Below are 26,792 nucleotides of genomic sequence, written 5' to 3' on the forward strand. Positions count from 1 at the left end.
ATAGCCACAGATATCTCAATATACAGACTAGGCCCTGGGATATATCTCTGCTACGATACTAGGTATAGGCTGGTATTGAATACTATTACAGCAAGCCAGATATAGACAAGTATTGACCGAGCGGTAGAACTAAGTATATGTTGGTATATATGTTTCAGTAGATACACAAGGTATAGGCCGGTATAGTGTCATCCCCAAACACTGGTTTATTTATGGCTTATAGAAGCAACTGGTAACGTTTCAAATAAGAGTATCTATCCGCCTGTTTCACATTCTGTGAAACCCAAAGTAATATAATAGTACAGACCAATATCGTGGCTACGTATTACTAAGACTCATACCGGAGTTATACATTTATTTTATTTAAAAATCTTGATGTAGGCCGGCCAATTATTGCCAGCAAACTGTGCAACTGTTAAATAAAATACAGACCTTTGGTGTCACGTTTGTGTACCTTTTGATCTCTTTAGGCTTACCTAGAATGTATTACATCTATTAGCAGTGCCCTATAAATACTAAAGCTAATATGTTCTAATTTTATTCAGTGAGATCCTTAGGAACACAAGAAACAGATTGAAATTGTGGATCCCTAACTCCAAGATTATCAGGAACCTATATACAACTATTCCCAATATCTACCAATTCACTCAGTGAATGGATAAACAGTGTCTTAAAATACTAAAGGTAATACGCCATAATTACATGTAGTGAGACCATAAGGAGTGCTTGATACAGATTGATATTTTGTATGCCTAACAGCAAGACTATTTGGAATCTATACACAATTATTTGCAATATGTATATATTCTATGCTCTAAACCGCAATACAGCATGGGATACAATATAGTTTGATTGTTACAATAGAAGATATAGACTGGCAACCTAGTATCCTGACAGTACCCAGTCAACATCTATACTAGTTATCTGAAACATTGTAATTTATTATACTAAGTGGTAATCTATTATACAAACTCCATATCGACTTCCAGTTGGTAAGTCTCTGTATCTAAAGATATAGAACGGTAATCCAGTAAACAGACTGTTTTCAGGTGACATCTACATAAGTTACCTGTACTATTTCTTCTCTGCGATAACGTTTAGATATAGTGGCCGAGAATTGGTTAACTATTATGATGTACTGTACCCAATAAATTACAATTTACATATCGCAGATAGATTATTTTTCAGATAAAAGCCACACAGACTCTTTACTACCCGAGTGCTTAGACAAATTACAAATATATCCACTGTGGTTTAGGTTAACTATTCTGAACTAGTGGACCCTTATTGGTAACTTGTCTGATTAGACCCCAGCGCTTAGGTGAGGTTAATCCGAACCATCTACCTTTATCTTATTAGAGAATAAATATACCCACCTTTACCATTCAGACGTAAATTTTAAAAGCGTGTTGTGTTTTTATTTTTAATTATTTCTATTAAAGGTTAAATTTTAAATGGAATAGATTTGTACCCCACGCAATTGTCTAGAACAATCTTTCCTACCACAATTCAATTCACAGGAATGTGAGTGCTATCAAGGTGTACTATTTTTCAGTTTTTTTACTAATTTGTCTCTAAACATAGAATCATTATGAATAAAGGTGGGAAATTAGGTATACAGGGGAATATAAAAGGGAAAAAAGGAGAAAGGAAAGAGAAAAAAAATAGGGGTATAATAATAATGACAAAGGTGTGGACATAGGCTTACTTGTGTATCTATGCATAGAGAGTGTGGAATATACAATGTAATTGACTACAGTATATGAAAGTACATTACAAAAAAAATTTGATAATGGGTTAAGAGTCCACATTTAGTCCAGAATTTAGCAAGTTGAAGTGCATTATCATTTTCATTTCAAAGGTTTTTCTTTCCATTATGTTTTTGAAGTTGCCTCTGAGAATCTTGATTTTGAGGTTTTGAATGGAGTGGTCAGGTTGGGTGAAATGGTGACCAATAGGTGTACAGTATTTTGTTTTACAGTGGTTTTTGATTGAGTGTCTGTGTAAGTTCATCCGAAGGTGCAGTTTTTGGCTTGTTTCTCCAGTATAACATCACACTTCACATGCAGTGCAATGTATCATGTATACCACATTTGCAGATATACATGAATATGCCCCTTTAATGTTATAGGATTTACTCTTGTAATTAGCTGTGCTGCTTTCACAAATGTGTTGACATAGTTTGCAGAGAGCTTTGTTGCAGCGCTTGGTTCCATTCTGGGTGTTCTTTTTATCAAGTGGTAGCTTTCTGTGGAACAGTTTCTGCTTTAGGTTGGGTGGTTGTCTGAGTACCAGGACAGGGGGTTTTGGAAAGATTTTTTGTGTGTGGATCCTCTAAGAGTAGTGACTGTAAGTCTTTTATGATTTTTCTTATTCCTTTTACAGCAGGGTTATATTTGACAACTAGTGGGATACGCAATATGTTTTTTTTCTCCTTGTATTGTAGCAAGTGTTCACATGGGGTATTAAGGGTAGAGTTAACTTGTTTGTTTATAACCCTTTTTTTGTAACCTTTTTCTCTGAATGATTGGGACAGTGTGATGAGGTGTTTGTCACAGTCCTTGGTGTCTGAGCAAATTCTGTGATATCTGGTGGCCTGACTGTAGATTATGGATTTTTTAATGTGATTGGGGTGGGAGCTGGAGCTGTAGTGGTAGCTGCATCTATCTGTTGGTTTCCTTTATACAGATGAGTGTAATTTGCCATTTGTGATGGATATTGTTGTATCTAGGAAGCTGACACAGTCTCTAGAAAAGTCCATTTTAATCTTGATTGATGCATGAAATAGTAGATTAAATGATTTATGAAAATGTTTTAGGGTTTTTTCTCCTTCTGTCCATATGATCAAAATATCATCTATGTAGCGAAAGTAGTTGAAGGGTTTGTGAGGGTGAGTAGCTAGGAATCTCTGTTCTAAATCAGCTATGAAGAGGTTTGCGTACTGTGGTGCCATTTGGTGCCCATGGCTGTTCCCATGGTTTGTAAATAGATGCAGTTATTGAAGATGAAATAATTGTGGGTGAGTATAAATTCTGTAAGTTTACTGACTGTAGAAGCACTATATGTCTGGTTAGAGCTGTCTGAGGAAAGAAAGTTTAAGCAGGCATCAATATCATCTTCATGTGGAATATTGCTGTACAGGGATTCCACATCCATTATCACAAGTATAGTATCCTCTGGCAATTCTGTTATCTGGCTGATTTTGTTAAGAAAATCAGTGGTGTCTTTTATGAAGCTAGTGATGTTAATAACTAAGGGCTTAAGAATATTCTCCACTAGGCCCAATACTACCACCTATCAGAACCAGCGATATCAGTACTGTCTAAAGGCTTATCATTCTGTCCAAGTACAAATCTAGACAACATTCAATTGTACTCAGACTTAGAAGAATTCTTCAGGAGATTGCGGCTAAAAGAATTTTTTTATGACAAAGAAAATACCAGCACTATAGAGGACTACAATGGAAGCAAAAAGAACACAATCTTCACACCTGCACCAGGACGCAACACTAAATTGGACAGCTATATTGAAAGCTTCCGGTTGAGAACAGCATCCCTGCTTAACCCCTGTTGGTCACCATTTCACCCAACCTGACCACTCCATTCAAAACCTCAAAATCAAGATTATCATAGGCAACTTCAAAACACCATGGAAAGTAAAACCTTTGAAATGAAAATGATAATGCACTTTTAACTTGCTAAATTCTGGACTAAATGTGGACTCTGATTTCTTAACCCATTATCAAAAATTTTTGTAATGTACTTTCATATACTTTAGTCAATTACATTGTATATTCCACACTCTCTATGCATAGATACACAGGTACGCCTATGTCCACACTTTTGTCATTATTATTATTCCCCCCTTTTTTTTTTTTTCCTTTATCCTTTTTTGACTATTTTATATTCCCCTGTATACCTAATTTCCCATCTTTATTCATATTGATTCTATGTTGATATATAACTTTATGTCAGTATATGCTTTGTGTATAACCATATATTTTCCCCTGCCTGTTATCTTTTACTGCCACTATCTGCCTGTCTCCTAAACCCCCATCATGATTTTTACGACACCCCATCCTCCCCCTGCATATAGACCTCTGTAACACTTTGTCTTTTTAGCCTGTGTTTTAAAATATAATCTGTAAATTCCATCAAATTGGTCAGTATTGCTTCAGACTTGAAAAAGGAAGACACTCTTCCGAAAGCTTGTCATTTTATAAATGTATAGTTAGTCCAATAAAAAAGTATCATTGCTCAATGCAATACTCTTGCTATATATATATATATATATATATATATATATATATATATATATATATATATATATATATATATGTGTGTGTGTGTGTGTGTCTATGTGTATATATATATATATATATATATATATATATATATTTATATTTATGTACTTTTTCCCTGAACTAAAGACAGTCATTATCCTTTAATAAAAAAAAAGCTTGTATTTTTTTTTTCTTGATTTCACCAAGAACTTTGTAAAGAACAGGTTATTATCTCCATTAAACATTTTTTTCAGAACATTCAGCGTGAATTCACAGAATAATTTAATTATATTTATTTCACCCCCTCATAACACGTACATTTATTTCTTTCCACAGAATAGACCATTATATTTCTCTCACACTTTTATAATATGTATGTGAATTTTTTTTCTGTTTTTATCACTTCCTTTTTTCTCTCCTTATTTTTCCCTCATTATGGCAATACTGAAAATGTAATTTATACATTAGAGACTTTAGACCAGATAACTTATAAAGCACAAAAGGGGAAGCGGTATGATATAAAAATATTACATATGATAGATAGTGGATATAAAAAGTCTATATAACCTTATGAAATTGCAGGTTTTTAAAAAGTAAAGACAGAAATAACAACAATGTAAATGATGAATGTGATGAGAGTGAGAGGTGACGTCACTGGATGGGGCGTGGCTTATAGCCGTTTTTGTCTATGTCACAGTTACTAAGTTAGATGTGTTGTACAAGTTGTATACTTCTATGCTCTGCAATAAAATAGCGTTGTACCTTCTATGTTGTGTCCTGCATCTCATGACATGGTGTCAAAAGTACTTGCCCGGCCTTCTGTTTCCTAAGTCATGACGATGTTGAGGTTTGCCCCACTTGAGCCTTTTGATTTTGCTCAGTATTTAGCTTGGCCCACATGGCGTCAGCGGTTTCAATGCTTCAGGATTGCTCCAAGCTGGACAAGGAGATTGGTGAAGTACAAGTTAATTCTCTTTTATACTCTATGGGGAAAGATGTGGAGCCAGTGTTAAATGTCTTTACTTTCCAAGAAGGGGAAGAATTTGACTTTAAAATAGTTATGAACAAACTCAGTGCTCACTTTGTGCCCAAAAGAAATGTGATCCATGAGAGGGCTTGTTTTCACAAACGTGTGCAACAGTTCAGGAGAGATGCTGGTGAAAGGCACAGTGTGAGCAGTAGACCAAGGGCAACAGATAATCCCAGAAGCGGATGGGTGCAGCAGGCTCGCTGCACGCAGTGTAACCGTACACATGATCAGAATGTTGTATGGCCAGCTAAAAATAAAAGATGTAAAAAGTGTAACTGAATGGGTCATTTTGAAGTGGCGTGTAAAACTGAATACATTAAGGAGATGCAGGTGGATAGTGACCAGGAGGGTCAAGAAGTGTCCTTTGTATGGTCTGTTGTTGAACAGTCTGGTTCAGACAAAGATTGTCGGGTTTCCCTTACTGTAATGGGAGCCAAGGTTGCCTTCAAGATTGACACGGGAGCAGACATCACTTTTATATCCCTTGCAGCATTCATAAAACTGCCTCGACAGCCTCAGCTGGCGAAAGTTACAATGAACGTTCATAGTCCTGGTGGCCGCATCGATTGTGCAGGGAAATTTTTTGCCATCTGTGAGTACAAGCAGAGGAAATTCACCATGTGGGTACATGTAATTAGAGGTCAGTGTGTTAACAACCTATTGAGCAGGAAATCAGCCTGTGGTTTGGGCCTTGTTGCCAGAATGAATGAGATTTCAGAAGACATGTTTGGTGAATTGGACCTACTGAATTGCAACCCAGTCCGTATATCACTTAAAAGTGATGCAGTCCAATACAGCATTACCACTCCTTGTAGAATTCTGTTCCTGCTCATGCCTCAAGTGGAGAAGGAACTTCTGCGTATGAAGAATATGGGAGTTATTGAAGAGGTTGTTAAGGCAACTGACTGGTGTGCCCCCATTGTGTTTGTTGCAAAGTAAAATGGGAAGGTACACATCTGGGTAGACTTGAAAAGGCTGAATGAGGGGGTGAAGAGAGAGAGAGAGATATGTGCTGCCAACACTTGAAGACATAGCTTCCAAACTGGCTGGGGCAAAGTTCTTCTCCACACTAGATGCTTCAAGCGGCTTCTGGCAGATACCTCTAGATCCACAGTGCTGCAAACTGACTACCTTCATTACACCGGTAGGTCGGTTTTGCTTCTGCAGACTCCCCTTCGAGATATCCTCTGCTTCTGAAATCTTTCAAAGAGAGATGAGGTTCAACATGGGCACGGCAGTAGTCATGGACAACATTTTAGTGTATGGGTCTACATTGGAAGAAAATGATCAGCGATTGAGCTGTGTGTTGCAGACCATTAGAGAATCCGGGCTGAAATTAAATAAAGAGAAATGCCATTTTAGAAAATCTGCGTTATGTTACTTTGGGCATATCATCAATGGAGATGGCATCAAGCCAGACCCTGATAAATCCTTGCTACTGAACAGATGAAAAGTCCTTCTGATGTACATGACCTGAGACAAATATTGGGCCTTGTAAATTATGTGAAATCCTTCCAGATTTATCCACAGTACTACACCCTATCACAGAGTTGTTCAAGAAAGATGTTGTCTGGGTCTGGGACCCTTCTAAAAAGACTGTGGTTACTGGCCTATGGGCCGCCCTCCTGCAGCTGAATGAGAACAAACTACAGCCCATCGCCTACTGTTCCCATACACTGATGGTTGCTGAATTGAAATACGCCCAAATTTAAATAGAGTGCCTGGCTGCAGTTTGGGCCTGTGAGCGCTTCCAGCGTTACTTAGTGGGTTTAGAGAAATTTAGTCTGGAGACTGACCATAAACCACTAGTCCCTCTAATCAACTCCTATGATATTTACAAAACACCCCTAAGATGCCAGAGACTTCTGATGAAGCTGCTCAGGTTCAACGTTCAGGCAGTGCATGTGCCAGGGAAACAACTGGTAGTGGCAGATACTTTCCAGGCTTCCGCTGGCTGCTGCTGAAGAATCTTCAAACGAATCAGATGTGAAAGTGTATGTGGATTCAGTTCTGGCATCCAAATCCATTTCATCAGGGAAGCTAGAGCAAATAAGAAAGGAGACACCTTTTAGATACAGACCTTCAAGAAGTTAAGTACATAAAAGAAGGTTGGCCTGAGAACCGGGCAGCCTGGATATCTTTAAGTTCTTTAATAGAGAGAGAACCAATGGCACTACTTAAATAAACTGAACGTTCCCATATAATTGATTATAAAGTATTAGATAAATCACGAAAAAGGGGATGGTGCTTGTATTGGAAAATGGATTCAAAGCTAATCAGTAAGAAACTGAAAAAAGAGTACAAATTTAGCACTCATAACGTTCTATTATAGTGAATACTGTGGACAGAGGCAGAGAAAGAAAATTAAAACTTAACTTTTACTATATAAGCTAAGGGGCAGAAAATAATCATACTATTAAAAAATAGTATTTTCTGCCACCCTTTTTTTAAGCTTATATAGTAAAAGTTAAGTTTTAATTTTCTTTCTCTGCCTCTGTCCACAGTATTCACTATAATAGAACGTTATGAGTGCTAAATTTGTACTCTTTTTTTTCAGTCTCTTACTGATTAGCTTTGAATATCTTTAAGTTCTTGCCAGTCAGAGAGGTTGCAGCTCACGGAGCTGGATGAGTTCGTTCTGTTCCAGGACTACATTGTTATTCCTGTTAGCATGCCGGAGGAGATGTTAAGCAGTTTTCATGATGGCCACTTGGGCATTACAAAGTGCAGAGAAAGGGCAGCTACGGCAGTATGGTGGCCTGGGATCAGTTGTGACATTGCAAGCCACGTGTCAAAATGTGCCTTGCTGTCTGCAGGTCCATGGCAGAAAATAGCTGCTTAATTGTGCAAACTGCATTGGGAAAAGTACCTAGTCGTGATTGACTACTATTCCAGGTATTTGGAGATTGCACCCTTGAATGAGATCACCAGTCAAGCCGTTATCACTCGTCTCAAGAACTTGTTCGCCCGGTTTGGCATACCAATGGAGTTAGTGAGTGATAACGGAATGCAGTTTGCTTCCATGGCATTTAGTTCTTTCAGCAGTGAATATGATTTAGTCCATTCTACATCAAGTCCACATTACCCACAGGCCAATGGAATGGCTGAAAGGGCAGTTCAAACAACAAAGTTCATTTTTAAGCAATCTGAGCTGTACCTAGCTCTCTTGGCGACTCCCATGCAAGCCACGGGTTTTAACCTGGCACAGATTTGCACCACTTTACCTTCTGTGGGTGTCTTCCAGCCAACCAGCTCTGTTCCTCAGGACAAGGTCCTTAGGAGGGATAAAGAGGCTAAAAGGGTTTATCGATTCTTCTACGACAGAAAACACTCTGTGAGGCCTTTGCAGGAGCTGAATGTGGGGCAAAGTGTCAGAGTTAAATTGGATGATGAGAAGAAATGGAAGACGCCTGCTACGGTAATTGGACGCTCTCCAGAACCAAGGTCTTATGTAGTCTTTACTGATGGAGGGACAGTCACACATCGAAATAGAAGACATCTTCAGCCAGAACCTGAGAGTTTTGGACTGAATGCCTCAGAGTCACCGCCGGTGGGATCCCCTGTTTTAAGAGCAGCAAGATCGCAGTGGGGATACTTATTTGATTCCAGCAGACACTCAATCAAATTCTTCTGTATCAGATTGCAGTTCATGTAAAATGACAACAAGTCAGTGGAAGAGTGGTGAAACTTCCAGCCCGATATCAGGATTAGCACTAGTTAGAGCAGTGACCGGAAGAATGGGCAGAATAATCCCATGGTCACTGTGGACTAGGGTAGTCTACCCAGATGTTCAAGTCAGGATTGTATTTCTTGTCGTTCATATATATTCTCTTTAAGTTGTTATTTGTTATACACTAAACAAAACTATTTTTGTATACCTTGTTATTTAATGTACTAAAAAAAAAATAAGTATGCTTTGTCCTTTGAAAAGGGGAAGATGTGATGAAAGTGGGAGGTGACGTCACCGGATGAGGGTGTGGTTTATAGCAGTTACTGTCTATGTCGCAGTTACTAAGTTAGAGATGTGTTGTACAAGCTGTATACTTCTATGCTCTGCAATAAAATAGCGTTGTAGCTTCTATGCTGTGTCCTGCATCTCATGACAACAAACTTTTTCCATCTGTTATGGGATCTCCCTACAAACAAAAATCTAGAGACTAAAAAGAAAATAGTAAATTCTTAGGAACATTTTAAATAATTAAAAAATAAATGACAACACCCTGTTTGCATAAGTCTGTCTAACTATTATTTTGTGTAAGCACCTTTTTTGGATTTATTACAGCAGTAAGTTTTTGTGAATAAGTTTCTATTAACTTTGCGTCACACCTGCCTGGAGCCGACCCTGTGTACAATCGGCCTTGCTCTTGCCACAAACACTTGGCTGCTTAGGCTGTATATGCTAGATGGCTGAGAGGCGCCACAGCCCTGTTAGTTGGCCGGGTTGCTGGGACAGTCGGACTACACTACCCAGCAGGCCCGGATTAAGCATTGTGCAAAATGCCCAGTGGGCCGAGGAAGTTGCCGTATCGTGCAAGTTTAATTTTGGCTTTCCTATTGTAATGCTTGTGGGATATTTCCAATCCTGGCCAGTGGTCTTCTTATCCCGGTGTCAAGTGGCAAGATAAGGAAATATCCCAGAACAAAGAAGAAATAATAAATGAGGATGCAATCCAATACTCACAGTAGAGATGAGGAAACAGGGAAGTAGTCCCAGACAGGGCGAGGAAGGCACCAGAAAGACAGTCCAATCCCTCAGGGTACCAAAGGGTAATGCAGATAGTGGTGAGTGAAGCAAATATCCAGCAACAGGAAGGCAATTCAAGGAATAGCAGTTCAGGGGTTAAAACAGGAGAGAGGTCAGAGACGAGCAAAGTTCGGAAACAATAGGGCAATGCAGCAGTTCAGGGGTTAATCAGTAGAGTGGTCACAGACAAGCAGAGTACAGAAACATTAAGGCAAACCAGAAGTTCAGGGGTTAATCAGAAGAATGGTCACAGACAAGCAGAGTTCAGCAGCAGTAAGGCAATCCAGCAGTTCAGGGGTTAATCAGTAGAGTGGTCACAGACAGCAGAGTTCAGCAACAGTAAGGCAATCCAGCAGTTCAGGGGTTAATCAGTAGAGTGGTCACAGACAGCAGAGTTCAGCAACAGTAAGGCAATCCAGCAGTAAGCAAACAGAGTAATAGAAAGTAGCACCCAGGGAGCACAAGACAACCTATACTTGGGCAATGTGGGAATTAAATGTTTGCACTTACATAGGCGCAGATCTGCGCCAAGGAGGGCCAACAAGTGATCTGGCCGGCATTAGGAGCAAGACTCAGCGTGCAGTGATGATGTAATTGCTGCATGCCCACAACAACTGCAGTAACCATGGCAACGGCCATGGGAGAGGAAGCCGACACGGAGCGGCATGACACCTATCCCTTTAAGTAGTCAAACCATTTATCTTTGCCATTGTTTGCGGTGCAAAAAATAATGTTAAATCTTAATCAATCTTTTCGTGCAATCTGCTAATTGTAATTGCTTTAAAGAAAAGATTTCATCATGCAGATAACTTTGTTGAACTTGTACTTATTTATATAATGTACAAAGCAACATGAGCACTAGTTTTTGGTATGTTGTTTTGAACTTTTTTCATCATTCATGATGAAATCCTGACAACTTATGGACCCTAGTCTGCTTCTTACACTGAGAGAATTGTTATAGCATTTATTGCATATTTTAAAATGCTGCAAATATTTAAAATAAAATGTCTGAAGTTGTTAAAAAAAAGTAATGCTGGAAAAACGTGTGTATATCTATGTATGTATTTGTTTATAAAATAGCCTCGCATTTTACTTTGCACCTGGCCTTAATAACCCTAGAGCTGGCCCTATTTGCATATCTAGACTTTGGAATTTTATCCCATTGTTGCAAAAAAGTTCACATTTCTTTAAATTGCAAAGGGATCTTCTTTGTACAGCTGTGTTTACACAGATTTTCGTGGGATTGAGGTCTGGGCTCTGACTGGGCCATTCCAAGACTTTCCTTTTCGCTATGCCTTGGTCAACTTGAATGCGTGATTTAGGTTATTGTCCTGTTAGAATGTGAAATTCCTCTTCAGCTTTCTGACAGAGGGCAACAGATTTTGTGACAAAATATCTTGGTATTTGGAGATATTCATTTTCCCATCTATTTTGACAAGAGCCCCTGACCCAGATGAAGATGAACAACCTCAAAGCATGATGCTACCACCACATGCTTCAAAATCAGTATGGTGGACCTTTGATGCTTAATTTGCTTTGTGCCACACATATCTTTTACAATTTAGGCCGAAAAGTTCAACCTCTGTCTTGTCAGACTATAACACATTTCCCAAGGGGTTTGTGGTGGCTGAATTAATCTTTTGGCATAATTTAGAAGCACTTGGATGTTACTTTTTTGTAAGAATGGGTTTCTGTCTGGACACCCTACGCCCTAGCCCAGGCATGTGCAGAATATGAGAGATGGTGACCGATGCCTTTCAGAAACTCCTGTAGCTCCTTCAGAGTTCATTTTGGCCTCTTAGTAGCCTCCCTGATACATTTTATTCCTTGTCCTCTCATCAACTTTGGAGGGTTGTCAGTGCTCCTCTGTACATCCAGTGACTTTGATATCCCTATCCTGATTGGTACTTTTTAACAATTGGACCTCACAGGTTTTTTTTGCAACTCTTTGAGTTAAATAGAATAATTTTCATTGATGGCAGGTTTATGCTGTTACCTATAGGCATTATATAGATTGTGATTTGTTAACTGTGAACACAGCTAGAGCCCCCATTATGAAAGCTTTTGCATACTTGTGCACAATTATGGTGTTGTGTTTCTTTTTTTTTATTATTTCAAATGCTCCTAATAATTAACTATTCGTTTGTTTATTTATCTGGTTTTTTTGTATGTTGGAAGATAATATACTGATGGAAAAAGTATGGCATTTACATTTTTCCTGTCTACATTTAAAAAAACTACAATTTCATAAAGGTGTGTAGACTTTTTATATCCACTAAAGGGACACTCAAGTCAAAGTTAAACTTTTATGATTAAGATGGAGCATGCAGTTTTAAGAGACTTTGCAACTGACTTCAATTATCAATTTTTTCACAATCTTTTTATATGCATACTTTCTGAGACAGCAGTGTATACATATACTAGTGTGTGATTGGCTGATGGCTGTCACATGATAAAGAGGCAGCAAATGTGGGTGGGGGGTAATTGTCCAAATTTTTTATTTGAAGTTCAGAGTAAATAAAAGTTCATTGTTTTTTATTATGCACTTGTTTTTTAGCTTATTGCACTTGTATCACATTGACTTTGTTTGTTTTGCCACAATATGCAAGCACTATACTCTGTGCTTGCAACATAGTTTGTGCTACTGCAGGTTATAGTCTCCATGCAAACAAATACAGTATGTGACCCCCCCCCCCCCCCATGGTACCCCTTAAGCTGTGTAAGCGTGTGTGCAAATATCTGGGTTTAAGCAAGTGCATATTACATTTTAAATTGTTCACAGCTTGCTTGAGGGCTGGACTCACCCGGCGTACACTAACATCTGCCAGGAGACTTCACCAATACACACAGACACCTAGATTACGAGTTACGCGCACTTTAGGGAAATTAATGAATGCAACAAAAGTTGCGTTATTTAACCCTCTATAGTGCAGCCATTACAAGTTTTCAATCAGCCGGCTTGTACATGCAATATGGCTGTGTTGAGCTCCATACCGCACACAATCCAAGCGCTGTTTTGATGTGCTTGTACACGCTTTCCCCATAGACATCAATGGGGAGAGCGGGTCAGAAAAAAGCCTAACACCTGCGATCGTGGAATGAAAAGCTCCGTAACGCAGCCCCATTGATGTCTATGGGGGAAGAAAATAACGTTTCAACCTAACATAAACCCTGAGTCTAAACACCCCTTATCTGCCCCCCACCGACATCACGGCACCTACATAATTTTATTAACCCCTAATCCGCCGCTCCTGATATCGCCGCCACCTAAATAAAGCTATTAACCCCTAATCTGCTGCTCCCAATATTGCTGCCACTATACTAAAGTTATTAACCCCTATTCTCCTGCACCCCAACATCGCCCAAACTATAATAAATCTATTAACCCCTATTCTGCCGCTCCCCGACATCGCCGCCACTAAATAAAGTTATTAACCCCTAAAATCTAGCCTCCCAAATCACTACCCCCAAATAAACCTATTAACCCCTAAACTGCCAGTCCCCCACATCACAACAACCTAAATTAAACTATACTAACCCCTAAACCTAACGTAACCCTAACACCCCCTAACTTTAACCTAATTAAAATAGAGCTAAATTAAAATTACAATTATTAACTAAATAATACCTATTTAAAACTAAATACATACTTACCTGTGAAATAAAACCTAAGCTAGCTACAATATAACTAATAGTTATATTGTAGCTAGCTTAGGTTTTATTTTTATTTCACAGGTAAGTTTGTATTTATTTTAACTAGGTATTAGCTAGGTATTAACTATTTACTAACTAGTTAAAATAAATACAAACTTACCTGTGAAATAAAACCTAAGCTGCCTTATACTAAAACCTAACATTACAAAAAAATAAAAAAACTACCATTACAAAAAATAAAAAACACTAAAATTACTAAAAATAAAAATACCTTCCATTACAAAAAAATTATACCTAATCTGATACCCTTTAAAATAAAAAAAAACACCCCAAAATAAAAAAGCCTAATCTAGAATAAACTACCAAGGGCCCTTAAAAGGGCATTTTGTAGGGCATTGCCCTAAAGTTAACAGCTCTTTTTTTACAAAACAAAACCCCACCCCTAAAATAAAAATAAAGTAAAACCTAATCTACTCATTGCCCTGAAAAGGGCATTTGTATGGGCATTGCCCTTAAAAGGGTATTTAGCTCTTTTTCATGCCCTTAAAAGGGCATTCAGCTCTTTTATGAAATGCCCAAGCCCTAATCTAAAAATAAAAACCCACCCCAAAACGAAAAAAATACATTACACAAAATAACAAACAAATGATCAAAATAATAAAAATGATTCCTATTCTAATACCCTTTTAAAAAAAAAAAACACTCCAAAATAAAAAACTTCAAAAAAAACTAAGAACATCTTTACATCAATAGGGCAGCTATACATGATGTAGAGAAGTCCTAACAGAAGTATATTCTACCCACGTTATTTTTATTGAGACAACTGCTCACAATATAAAAAAAAAAGCATTACAAATTTGTTGCTTACACATTATTGTATGCTTCAGCTGTGATGCCTGCTGCCTATCTGGTGTAGTACTGGAGCTGTCTCAGCTGCAGAGTCTGAAGGGCTTGCGGACTCAAAACGGTATGAAAAGCTGCACAAGAAGATACAGTGCAGTAGGATATTTCCAGTTGCTCTCTCTCACCTAGATTACAAGTTTTACGTTTGTGTTTTAACGCTGAACAAATGGTAATTTCAGCGTTAAAACAGCACCGCAGCCATTGTCGGTATAGCTGTACCGCAAGCCTTTTAGTCTGTAACGCAACGTCAGTCATGGGAATGTTATGCTGCAACTTAGTTATCTCCTCCAATCTCAACATCTACAATCTCCTCTGGCTGCGATCCATTGGTGCCTACCACACTCAACATCTACAATCTCCTCTGGCTGTGATCCATTGGTGCCTACCACACTCAACATCTACAATCTCCTCTGGCTGCGATCCATTGGTGCCTACCACACTCAACATCTACAATCTCCTCTGGCTGTGATCCATTGGTGCCTACCACACTCAACATCTACAATCTCCTCTGGCTGCGATCCATTGGTGCCTACCACACTCAACATCTACAATCTCCTCTGGCTGTGATCCATTGGTGCCTACCACACTCAACATCTACAATCTCCTCTGGCTGTGATCCATTGGTGCCTACCACACTCAACATCTACAATCTCCTCTGGCTGTGATCCATTGGTGCCTACCACACCCCAAACAGAATAGAAGGCTGGTGTAAAATCAACAAGTGGTCAGTGGGTGGCTAAAATGGCAATTAGAAGGATCTCAACTTTGCCAGCTCTGTGGAGGATTTCAGCAGTAATCTATTCCCTCCAATGAATTTTAAAGAGACCAAGAGACTAAACACCTAGAAAAAGGGCTATTTATTTTAAATTAAGGAAAAAAGTGTCTGGTCTCAGGTGTTTTGTTTGCTGCATCATATATTATACAGAAGTAAACTCATAGATATTTATAGCTAAATAGAGAACAACATATTAGATCATCCGTGCTATCTGACTTCTCTTTCACAGAGTTGCTTAGTACCATGAAATCATTTTTAGGTTTTTCTACACTGAGCTCACATTTTAGCTATGTAATCGAAAATTTCACAGGCCATGTTTATTTGTGCACACTCATTTAGAGGAAATATTACCCCCCACATTGTAATAAACTTCTAAATTGCTGGAAACCCCACCAAAATAAACTTTTAAACTGACAGACCCTACACTATTAACTCCTACATGCCAGATCCCCCCACACCCCCTAACACTTAACCCCCCAATGACCATATCCCCACCACAATAAGCCTCTAACTGCTTCACCCCCTAAAACTATTAATACTCTAACTGCTAGATCCCCCACCAATATTAACCCTATAACCTCTAACTGTCAAATTGCTAACACAATAAATCACTATACTGCCATTCGCCTGCCGGTACTAACCCATATATGCTTGCACACAATAATGAGACATTACATGCTGCATTATAATTAGGGGATGTGCAAGTTATATTGCACAGTAAATGCCTTTTTGTTTGTTTATTTTAAAATGATATCAAGTGATGCTGTCTTAATAATGTGAGGCCTAGTGATAATTATTGTTACAGTAAAGTCAAAATGAAATGTTCATCATTCAGATAGAACATGCCATTTTAATAACTTTCCATTCAACTAGAAAACCTAGGTGAGCTGACAGGAGTTTAGGAGTGTGCTCTTGTTTTAAGTATTGTATGGTAGTAGTCTTTGCAACTATGTATTACATTGCTATAAACATTGTTGCAAACACATGCACTCTTATTGACTCACTTAGTATTGCTCTTTAACAAAGGATATCAAAAGAATTGATAATAGAAAGAAATTGGAAAGTTGATTTTTTTTAAATGTCACGTTCTATAAAATCCAAGTTTCCTTATATGTGATTTGGCTGTTTATGTAAATATTTTTATCTTTTGTTTGAAATACTATTAGTTTTAGAAATGCTTTTTCAAGTTATCTCATTATAAAAAAATGCTGCTTATTTTTGGACTATTACACTAAGGAAAAACATAATTTATGCTTACCTGATAAATGTATTTATTTCATTGTGGTGAGAGTCCACAATCCATTACTACTGGGAATGACTCTTTCCTACCATTAGGGGGAGGCAAAGATTCCCACACCCCAAGAGCTGTATAAAACCCCTCCCACTTCACATATATCTGTCTAATGTATAGACATGCAAATTCAGTAGGAAAAGAAATTAGAGCACAATAAAAGGAGCAGAGGTAAAAAGATGTGTGCACGAAAAAAACACCACCAGAAAAACACAGGGGGGGGGGTCTCATGGACTTTACCATGAAAGAAATGAATTTATCAGGTAAGCATAAATTATGTTTTCTTTAATACAGTCCACAATCCATTACTCCTAGGAATGAATATCCATGCTGTGGAGTCCACAAGTAATGAGACATAAAGGGCAGGATGAAAGAAAACTTTTTTTTTTTTTTTACTGAAAAAGCTAAAAGGACAAAATGGGGTGTTTTTTTTTTGTTTTTTTTTTAAAGCAATTAACCCTTTGAGTGCTAAGCACTTTCCCACCTGGGTGCAAAGCTGATTTAAGTTTTTTTTTTAACTTTTGTACTTTTTTTAGATCTCCAAGACTTACACCGTTGGAAAGGTTAGGCGATTACTTTTCCAACGGTTGGCTCTGTAGCTGCTTAGATGCCTGAGATATGGCTTCTAAGCAGCATGCCCCCTTTCCCTATACTTTGTATTGTAAATTGTTAATAAATTTGTGCGGTGACGTCATCACGTCATTGCACGTGACGTCACTGAGCAAAACGTGAAGCCCCAGCGATGCCTGTCACTATGCAGGCCCGATCGCCTGGGTAGGAGCGGGTGGGAGCCCCCAGATCTCCCTCAAAGTGGGAGAGTGCTAGCAACGGCTCTGAGCCGTCGTTAGCACCAGGGTGGGAAGCTCTGCAACGGCTCAGAGCCGTTGTTAGCACTTAAGGGGTTAAAATTTATCAACAGGCAAAAATAAATCAAGCCTGGACAACTGCCTGAAGGACTTTCCTACCAAAGGCTACCTCCAGAAGAAGCAAAAACATAAAAATGGCAGGATTTAGTAAAAGTATGCAAAGAAGACCTAGTAGTTTCCTTGCAAATTTGGTCTACAGAAACCTCATTATTTAAAGCCCAAGAATTGGCAACGGATCTAGAATGAGCAGTAATCCATTTAGGTGAAGGCTGACCTATCTCCAAGTAAGCCTTATGAATCAGAAGTTTTTAACCAAGAGGCCAAAGAAACAACAGACACTGATGCCTCGTCTTATCTGATTTTGGCAATCACCCTGGGAAGAAGAACCAGAAAAGTAAAAACATAACAGAAAAATATATATAATTGAGAACGAATCTCAAATAAACTGGTTGCGCCAATATAAATTAATATAATATCAAAACATAAAGTGCCAGCACATATAGCTATGCTGGTAAAGTGATTTAAACCCAAAATGGATACCAAAATTTATTGTGATACATAAGTTCCAAATCAATGATGTGAAAAAATTCACTGATGTGCAAAGTTCATCTAGGGCTGCCCCTCTTCAAACGGACAAACGTTTTTCTCTCAACAGATGGGCAGAGTGATCTATGAAGATGAGATAAAAGAGGGCGCTCCAATAGTGCAGTATGTCGCAACAGACACCAAAAATAACCAAAGTGTATAGGCAATACTCACAAATACAATGCACTCAATAGTGCAAATTATGCAGGCTGAAACTATCAGAGTCATCTAGCTAACTCGCAATCTGGCTACAGTATCCAATGCAGGAACCGCCGTCCGGGAAGTGCACAGCACCGCTGAGGTATCTGAGGCCGTCAGGGAGGTACACAGCACCGCTTGAGGTAACTGAGGCTCACAGAGGCAAACAGCAAGAGGAACCAAATATTCCACCTCCTGTGACGAATCAGAAGGAATTCTTTTTTGTGGATCACGACTGCAGCTATGGATACTACTTGTAGCTTCATACATTGTTGAATTGTATCACTATTTAAAGGATACTAACTATGAGTAAGTAAGTATCAAGGTTATAGTGAATTGACACTTTGTTCTAAATTAAATCTCTCAAATTAGAGAATTCAGTTATTGCAGTACTAATTATTTTCTAATCATACTGTTTGAAAAATAAGGAACTCTGTACCTTAAAAAAGGCAGTAGCTTATTATGTTGGTTAATGTTTCCCTTTTTGTAGAATGTCAGCCAGAGGAAACAAAGTACTAGGATTTACTTAGTCATAGAGTTCAGAAGAAGAAGGAACCAAGTTCCAGTTTCTCTGCAGAGAATAACGGCTCTACTGACACTAATGACAACTCAGAGAGAGGTGTGGTGGTAGATTACCATAGTGTAGGAGGTGGAGCCAACTTTTGTTTACTACGGAGATCCCAGGTGACGTCACAATTTCAAGGAGACCGGTATGGCTGTGAACTGTTTGACAGTTAACCGAAAGATGTTAAGACTAGGAGATTGATAATCCAAGGAACGGATCCTTGATATGTAACTCCTTTTTTTTTTAGGTTAGTATTATATTTATTTGGTTCTTATCCAATTACTGAAGGCACGGCTGAGAGTGCAATTATCGGAGCTTCTATATTACCCCTTTGAGTGAGAGCGGCTTGATGAAACACGCTGCTGCTGCTGTTGTAAGATGGCAGGCACAAAATAAGAACTGCAGTTTCGGCTGCTGTTATGTAGTTGTAGAGGAAGTTTGAATAAAGGTAAAAGGAGTCCGTGGTAGACGTATTACGGCGACAAGACTTATATGCAATTAACAATAAGAGCAGGAATTGTCTATTGTAAATCCAAATGAGAGAGCTCAGGATCAGAGCAGTTGCTTGTAGCTACTACTAGACAATACTAAGCACCTGACTGCGGGTGCATCTGAAATTTAAAGGGAAAGTAGGAGGGCCTAAGGATGTTAGGATTTTGACAGGTTCTGACACCCCCAGAGGATAACCAAATGCTCACAGATTAAAATTTTAAATCAGTATTATTTATTCACAACGCGTTTCTCAGTACATGACTGTTTTATCAGGTGATAGCATACACATATAAAACATGAGCTTAAATACCTGACAAACTCGGCGTGTTCACCAAATCACTGCACGTCTATAGGGCGCGCCTCCATTCGATACTATAATTGGACAAAAGAACAGTCCTATAAGAAGTAGTCTATTGGACCATATAAATAGATGTCAAATGATAGCTAATATTTAAATTAGCCATGTGTGTAGAATACCAGGCCTGACCTTAGTTCGATAAAATACAAATTAGTTTTTCGGATCAGTCACCTTGAATAAAAGGTTAGCATAAAATAATAGATATATATCACTAGGTGAACCAGCCGTGAGTGTCCCTAACTTAATATACAATATAAAAGATGAAAAAAGGGGACTTCCGGGCGGCGGCCATCTTACTGGTCGCACTGAGCTTCAGCTCCTTAAGCTATCTTCATAATTTACTAATTCTGCAGCACAGATTGGGTAATAATTTGCCAAAAAGAGTGGAGAGGCTGGAGTGTTGGTGACCTAGTCTGAGGATATAGGGTCTTGGTCAGTGTCGTGGCATCATAACCCTCAGTACCAGACTATTCACTTTGAGGCCTTCCCCTATAACTGAAGCCTCAACCCCGTTCCCACAACTAGCTGTGCCTTGAGTGCGCAGTTCCTGCTCTATGCTCACTTAAACATGGAGACACAGGGGGGCGTGGCTAGGCAGCGGCCATGAACAGTCGCAATATCTGGGGCTCCTAAAGTGAACTGCTCAATCCGCCGATTTAAGCAGTAATTCTGGACCGTACATAGGTATATCAACTGTCTTTGACTAGATTATGGAGCACAGCATATTGCTACCTCAACGGTACAGAGCTAATGATCGATGGGACCCAGATCTGGCTCGTTGAGATCTTGGGCGGCAGCCTCTCCACAAGATCCTGACTCCCCCCCCCCCCCCGCAATCGGGGTGCAGCAGTCCTCTGTAGACTGTCCACTATATTGCAGAAGGGAGCCAATTTGCTAAATTTTCCTAGGAATTTCATGTGCTGCGGTGAACTGTACAAAATATTGTCTTAATCATGGAGGCCTTGGACAAGTGGGAACGCACAGTGACGCAGCTCCTAAACAACCACTTCCGGAGCCTAGAAGAAGAACTGTGCAGAATACTCTTCAGACCGGGAGCTACGGCAGTCCCTATGAGAGTTGTTACCGGTAAACCTGTAGCTTTACGTTCCGGCTGGGCTGACTCAACCTCTTCAACCTGTTGCGGCCCAATAGATGACCCCTGTGGTGTGGAACTTGCACCTATCAGGGATGACCATCAGAGGAAACATACTATGTATACTGCTCCGACATGCAGCCTAGGGCTAATGCCTTATCATCGGGAGTGCTGGCAGGCTCCTGAGACAGAAATGGAGCCGACTATAGTACTGGCAGAAGCCTTGGGCACTACATGGGACACCCGAGAGACGGGAACAGAAGAGTGCGGGAGACAAGCTGAGACCTCTGGTGGAGATGCGAACCCTGTTTCGCTAGAGGCAGCAAGGAGATACTTGTGTGGTAAGAGGTCCCTCACCCAGAGCATTTGTGGCTCCAAGCTGGTTGGACTGACACCGGACCTTACTCTAGGGAACTGTAGCAGGCTAAACGGGGGATTACTATGCTTGATGCCTCCTTTGACAAGCCATGAATGGAAGCGGGGACTTTTTGACCCAGGGGGTGAGGCATGTTCCGGCATGATTGAGAGGGACAACTTCTTGCCGTTAGAGCTATTGCTGCTGAGTCATGGCTGGCTAGAACAGTCTGCTTGCCGGATCAAATTTGGGACATGTTTTTGGATTTGACATCGGTGTCCACGGCATGCACCCGTGAACAATCTATGCTTACCGCCTGATTCCTGCGTTCTCTAAGTGACGATTATAAGATCAGAGAACTGAGGGTGTTTTTCCAGACATTAGTGGTGGAACTTAGAGCGGTTTGTATGTTCAAGATCAACAGAATGAATGTACAGGGATGAGACTTCAAGATATTATGCAGATACACTTGTCTTGCTCTTAATTTCTGCTGAACTGTTTATGAACTGTCTGGTGTAATATGTGCTGGCGATCCCCTCTGGGTGTAAATGGTTGAGTGCTCCACTTATATGTTGCGTGCCCATTTATTTACTCATTCTTTTTTCTGAGTAGGAGGGTAAAAGTATTGGGATTCTCATTATGGTGTAAACTGTAGCTTATATGCTGTGATGGACAACATCCTCCTATATAGCTTTGAACTTTAGTATATCTTAACAGAGTTTTCTTTTCTACTGGACTCTGATCCTAAATGATAGCTATTGTGCTTGTTGGGGGGGTCACATGACTTAGGATAAGTATAAAATGCAGCCACTATTTATAGGACATATCATGCCTCATAATTATATATATGTATCTGCAGGGAGCATTGTGTAGGAAACCCTTATAATTGTTAGCTGGCATTCTGACTGTTCTGGAAACCTTTATGTCCAATGCTCTCAGTAGCCATCTCTGAATAGAAGAGAAGGCTTTTTGACCCAGGAGGCAAGGTTCTGCTCCCCATTTCTTTAATGTGCACGGCAGAGAAGGGATATATTGACATGATAGGATTGTGCACCCCAGCCATGGGTCTATGTGAGAATTGAAGCTTAAGAGGTGGTAACATACCTTGAGGGGAAGACTAGGAGCATAAATGACTGCTCAAGACCTTCCTATATAAACACAGTTCTGGTTAATTGTTGTCTACAGCTAGCGTCTAATATTGTGATCTGTTTTTTCCCCCTAGCTGGTGTTAAGTCAAGTGTTTATCATTATTCTTATTCCCCAGCTTACTCATTGTGCTGTTACCGTGTTGCCAGCGGCCGAGGTGATGCGATGCAGCATAATAGTTATCCCAGAGAAAGTTAATATATTAGTTTGCTAACTTAAATCTTACTACTACCTTAGGGAATTTGACACCAGAAATATATTGAAAGCTATGTAACCACAATGCTTAGCTGAAACCCACTAACCATATATCCTCTGCGCTACATAAGTTTACCAGCATACGTTATTTATATCTCCCCACAATATATATCTTGTAGAGCAGCTCACATTGATACTAGTACATTTCCATGGCTGCGGCGTATCGCTCTCCACTAAGGTGCTTGCCTTTATTATAAGAGTAAGGTAGGCTCTTTTTGTCCCGCATTTCCTAACTACTAGATAGGGGATACCTGCCTAGCAAACTTTTTCCTAATAAGTAATAAAGGCCTACTTCTCTATGTCTCCAATACTTAAATCTGACTGGACTAGTTCACCAATAAGACATTAAAGTATATTATAGAAGAGAGCTTCTTGTTTACAATGGGTACGACATGGTTGTACATTTTCCTGAGTTGTTAGTATTTGACTTCCAGTTTGGTAGATAGCACTTAATATAGATTTCAATTACTAGACATAGAGTTACTTATTTACCATAAGAATGCCACAGTTACCACTTACCATGGCATACCAGGGTAATGTGCAACTATACTAGCTATCTCTGATGCAAGAGACAAAGTCAAGTTTTTACCTCTTTGATATGTTTAGTGTTAATGTTGTAAAGTTCATAAAAATGTGTCTATTTGTAATAATGTTCAGCCCTGTAGCATACTAATCCTATTAAGGGATATGGCCCAATATTTATATTTTCTTCTGGACCCTTATATATTCCCTTTGTGGTCCTTGTCACTATATGACCAGAATTCTAGATTGGACCTGTATTTCTGATTTATCCCTGTCAGCCCTCCTAGGAAGTACTATATACTCCCCCTAGACCCTTCTGATATAGACTTGTTAATACATAATACTCCTCAGCACGTTTTGTTTTCTTTATAAATCATCCTTATATTCTGGTATTTTGGCTCCCAACATATATATATATATATATATATATATATATATATATATATGTATATATATATATATATATATATATGTATATATATATATATATATGTATCTTTCTCACTTAAGGTCCAAAAGTGGCCTTATTATAAGATAATCCTCCCATATTATACACTACCAACTACATTGGAGGTCCAAAAGTGGCCTCACCTGTTCTAAGGAGGAGATAAAATTTGGGTTTTGAACTCATTATCATTTGTTGCATGCTTAAGTAACTATTTAGACAGCAGAATATATTATTGTGTATTATGATATGTCATAATGTATGTAATCACTTATGTGTATGTCTTCTTATTGTCATGGAGACTGTTGTTTGTAAGATTTATTTACTAATTGTACTTATACGTGTATTCTTCTTTAACCCACAATAAAAATTATTTAAAAAAAAACAAAAAAAAAACATGGAGACACAGGATTCTGAAAAAAACACAATTTATGCTTACCTGATAAATTTATTTCTCTTGTGGTGTATCCAGTCCACGGATCATCTATTACTTGTGGGATATTCTCACTCCCAACAGGAAGTTGCAAGAGGACCCATAGCAAAGCTGTTATATAGCTCCTCCCCTCACTACCATATCCAGTAATTCGACCGAAAACAAGCAGAGAAAGGAGAAACCATAGGGTGCAGTGGTGACTGTAGTTTAAATTTAAAAATAACTTGCCTTAAAATGACAGGGCGGGCCGTGGACTGGATGCACCACAAGAGAAATAAATTTATCAGGTAAGCATAAATTGTGTTTTCTCTTGTAAGGTGTATCCAGTCCACGGATCATCCATTACTTGTGGGATACCAATACCAAAACTAAAGTACACGGATGAAGGGAGGGACAAGGCAGGTACTTAAACGGAAGGTACCACTGCCTGTAAAACCTTTCTCCCAAAATAGCCTCCGAAGAAGCAAAAGTATCAAATTTGTAGAATTTTGAAAAAGTATGAAGCGAAGACCAAGTCGCCGCCTTGCAAATCTGTTCAACAGAAGCCTCATTTTTAAAGGCCCAAGTGGAAGCCACAGCTCTAGTAGAATGAGCTGTAATCCTTTCAGGAGGCTGCTGTCCAGCAGTCTCATAGGCTAAGCATATTATGCTTCTTAGCCAAAAAGAAAGAGAGGTTGCCGAAGCCTTTTGACCTCTCCTCTGTCCAGAGTAAACAACAAACAAAGCAGATGTTTGTCGAAAATCTTTAGTAGCTTGTAAGTAAAACTTTAAAGCACGAACCACGTCCAGATTGTGTAATAGATGTTCCTTCTTTGAAGAAGGATTGGGACACAAGGATGGAACAACAATCTCTTGATTGATATTCTTGTTAGATACCACCTTAGGTAAAAACCCAGGCTTGGTACGCAGGACTACCTTATCAGAATGAAAAATCAGATAAGGAGAATCACATTGTAAGGCAGATAGCTCAGACACTCTACGAGCCGAGGAAATAGCTACCAAAAAAAGGACTTTCCAAGATAAAAGCTTTATATCTATGGAATGAAGAGGTTCAAACTGAACTCCTTGAAGAACCTTAAGAACCAAATTTAAGCTCCATGGTGGAGCAACAGGTTTGAACACAGGCTTGATTCTGACTAAAGCCTGACAAAATGCCTGAACGTCTGGAACATCTGCCAGACGCTTGTGCAAAAGAATAGACAGAGCAGAAATCTGTCCCTTTAAGGAACTAGCTGACAAACCTTTTTCCAAGCCTTCTTGGAGAAAAGATAATATCCTGGGAATCCTGACCTTACTCCATGAGTAACCCTTGGATTCGCACCAATAAAGATATTTACGCCATATCTTATGGTAAATTTTGCTAGTGACAGGCTTTCGTGCCTGTATTAAGGTATCAATGACTGATTCGGAGAAGCCACGCTTTGATAAAATCAAGCGTTCAATCTCCATGCAGTCAGTCTCAGAGAAATTAGATTTGGTTGGAGGAAAGGACCCTGAAGTAGAAGGTCCTGTCTCAGAGGCAGAGTCCATGGTGGCAATGATGACATGTCCACTAGATCTGCATACCAGGTCCTGCGTGGCCACGCAGGCGCTATTAGAATCACCGATGCTCTCTCCTGCTTGATCTTGGCAATCAGACGAGGGAGCAGAGGAAACGGTGGAAACACATAAGCCAGGTTGAAAGACCAGGGCGCTGCTAGAGCGTCTATCAGTATCGCCCTGGGGTCCCTGGACCTGGATCCGTAACAAGGAAGCTTGGCGTTCTGTCGAGACACCATGAGATCCAGTTCTGGTTTGCCCCAGTGATGAATCACTTGTGCAAACACCTCCGGATGGAGTTCCCTCTCCCCCGGATGAAAAGTCTGTCGACTTAGAAAATCCACCTCCCAGTTCTCTACACCTGGGATATGGATAGCTGATAGGTGGCAGGAGTGAATCTCTGCCCAGTGAATTATCTTTGAGACTTCTAACATCGCTTGGGAACTTCTTGTTCCCCCTTGATGGTTGATGTAAGCCACAGTCGTGATGTTGTCCGACTGAAATCTGATGTACCTCAGAGTTGCTAACTGAGGCCAAGCCTGAAGAGCATTGAATATCGCTCTTAGCTCCAGAATATTTATTGGAAGGAGAGACTCCTCCTGAGTCCACGATCCCTGAGCCTTCAGGGAGTTCAAGACTGCACCCCAACCTAGAAGGCTGGCATCTGTTGTTACAATTGTCCAATCTGGCCTGCGAAAGGTCATACCTTTGGACAGATGGACCCGAGATAGCCACCAGAGAAGAGAATCCCTCGTCACTTGGTCCAGATTCAGTTGAGGAGACAAATCTGTGTAATCCCCGTTCCACTGACTGAGCATGCATAGTTGCAGCGGTCTGAGATGTAAGCGTGCAAACGGCACTATGTCCATTGCCGCTACCATTAAGCCGATTACTTCCATACACTGAGCCACCGAAGGGCGCGGAATGGAATGAAGAACCCGGCAGGAATTTAGAAGCTTTGATAACCTGGACTCCGTCAGGTAAATTTTCATTTCTACAGAATCTATCAGAGAAAGGAAACTCTTGTGAGTGGGGATAGAGAACTCTTTTCCTCGTTCACTTTCCACCCATGCGACCTCAGAAATGCCAGTACTATGTCTGTATGAGACCTGGCCTTTTGGAAGTTTGACGCCTGTATCAGGATGTCGTCTAAATAAGGGGCTACTGCTATGCCCCGTGGCCTTAGGACCGCCAGAAGGGACCCTAGAACCTTTGTGAAGATTCTTGGGGCTGTAGCTAATCCAAAGGGAAGAGCTACAAA

The sequence above is a fragment of the Bombina bombina genome, chromosome 3 (assembly GCF_027579735.1).
Source record: "Bombina bombina isolate aBomBom1 chromosome 3, aBomBom1.pri, whole genome shotgun sequence".
NCBI lineage: Eukaryota > Metazoa > Chordata > Amphibia > Anura > Bombinatoridae > Bombina > Bombina bombina.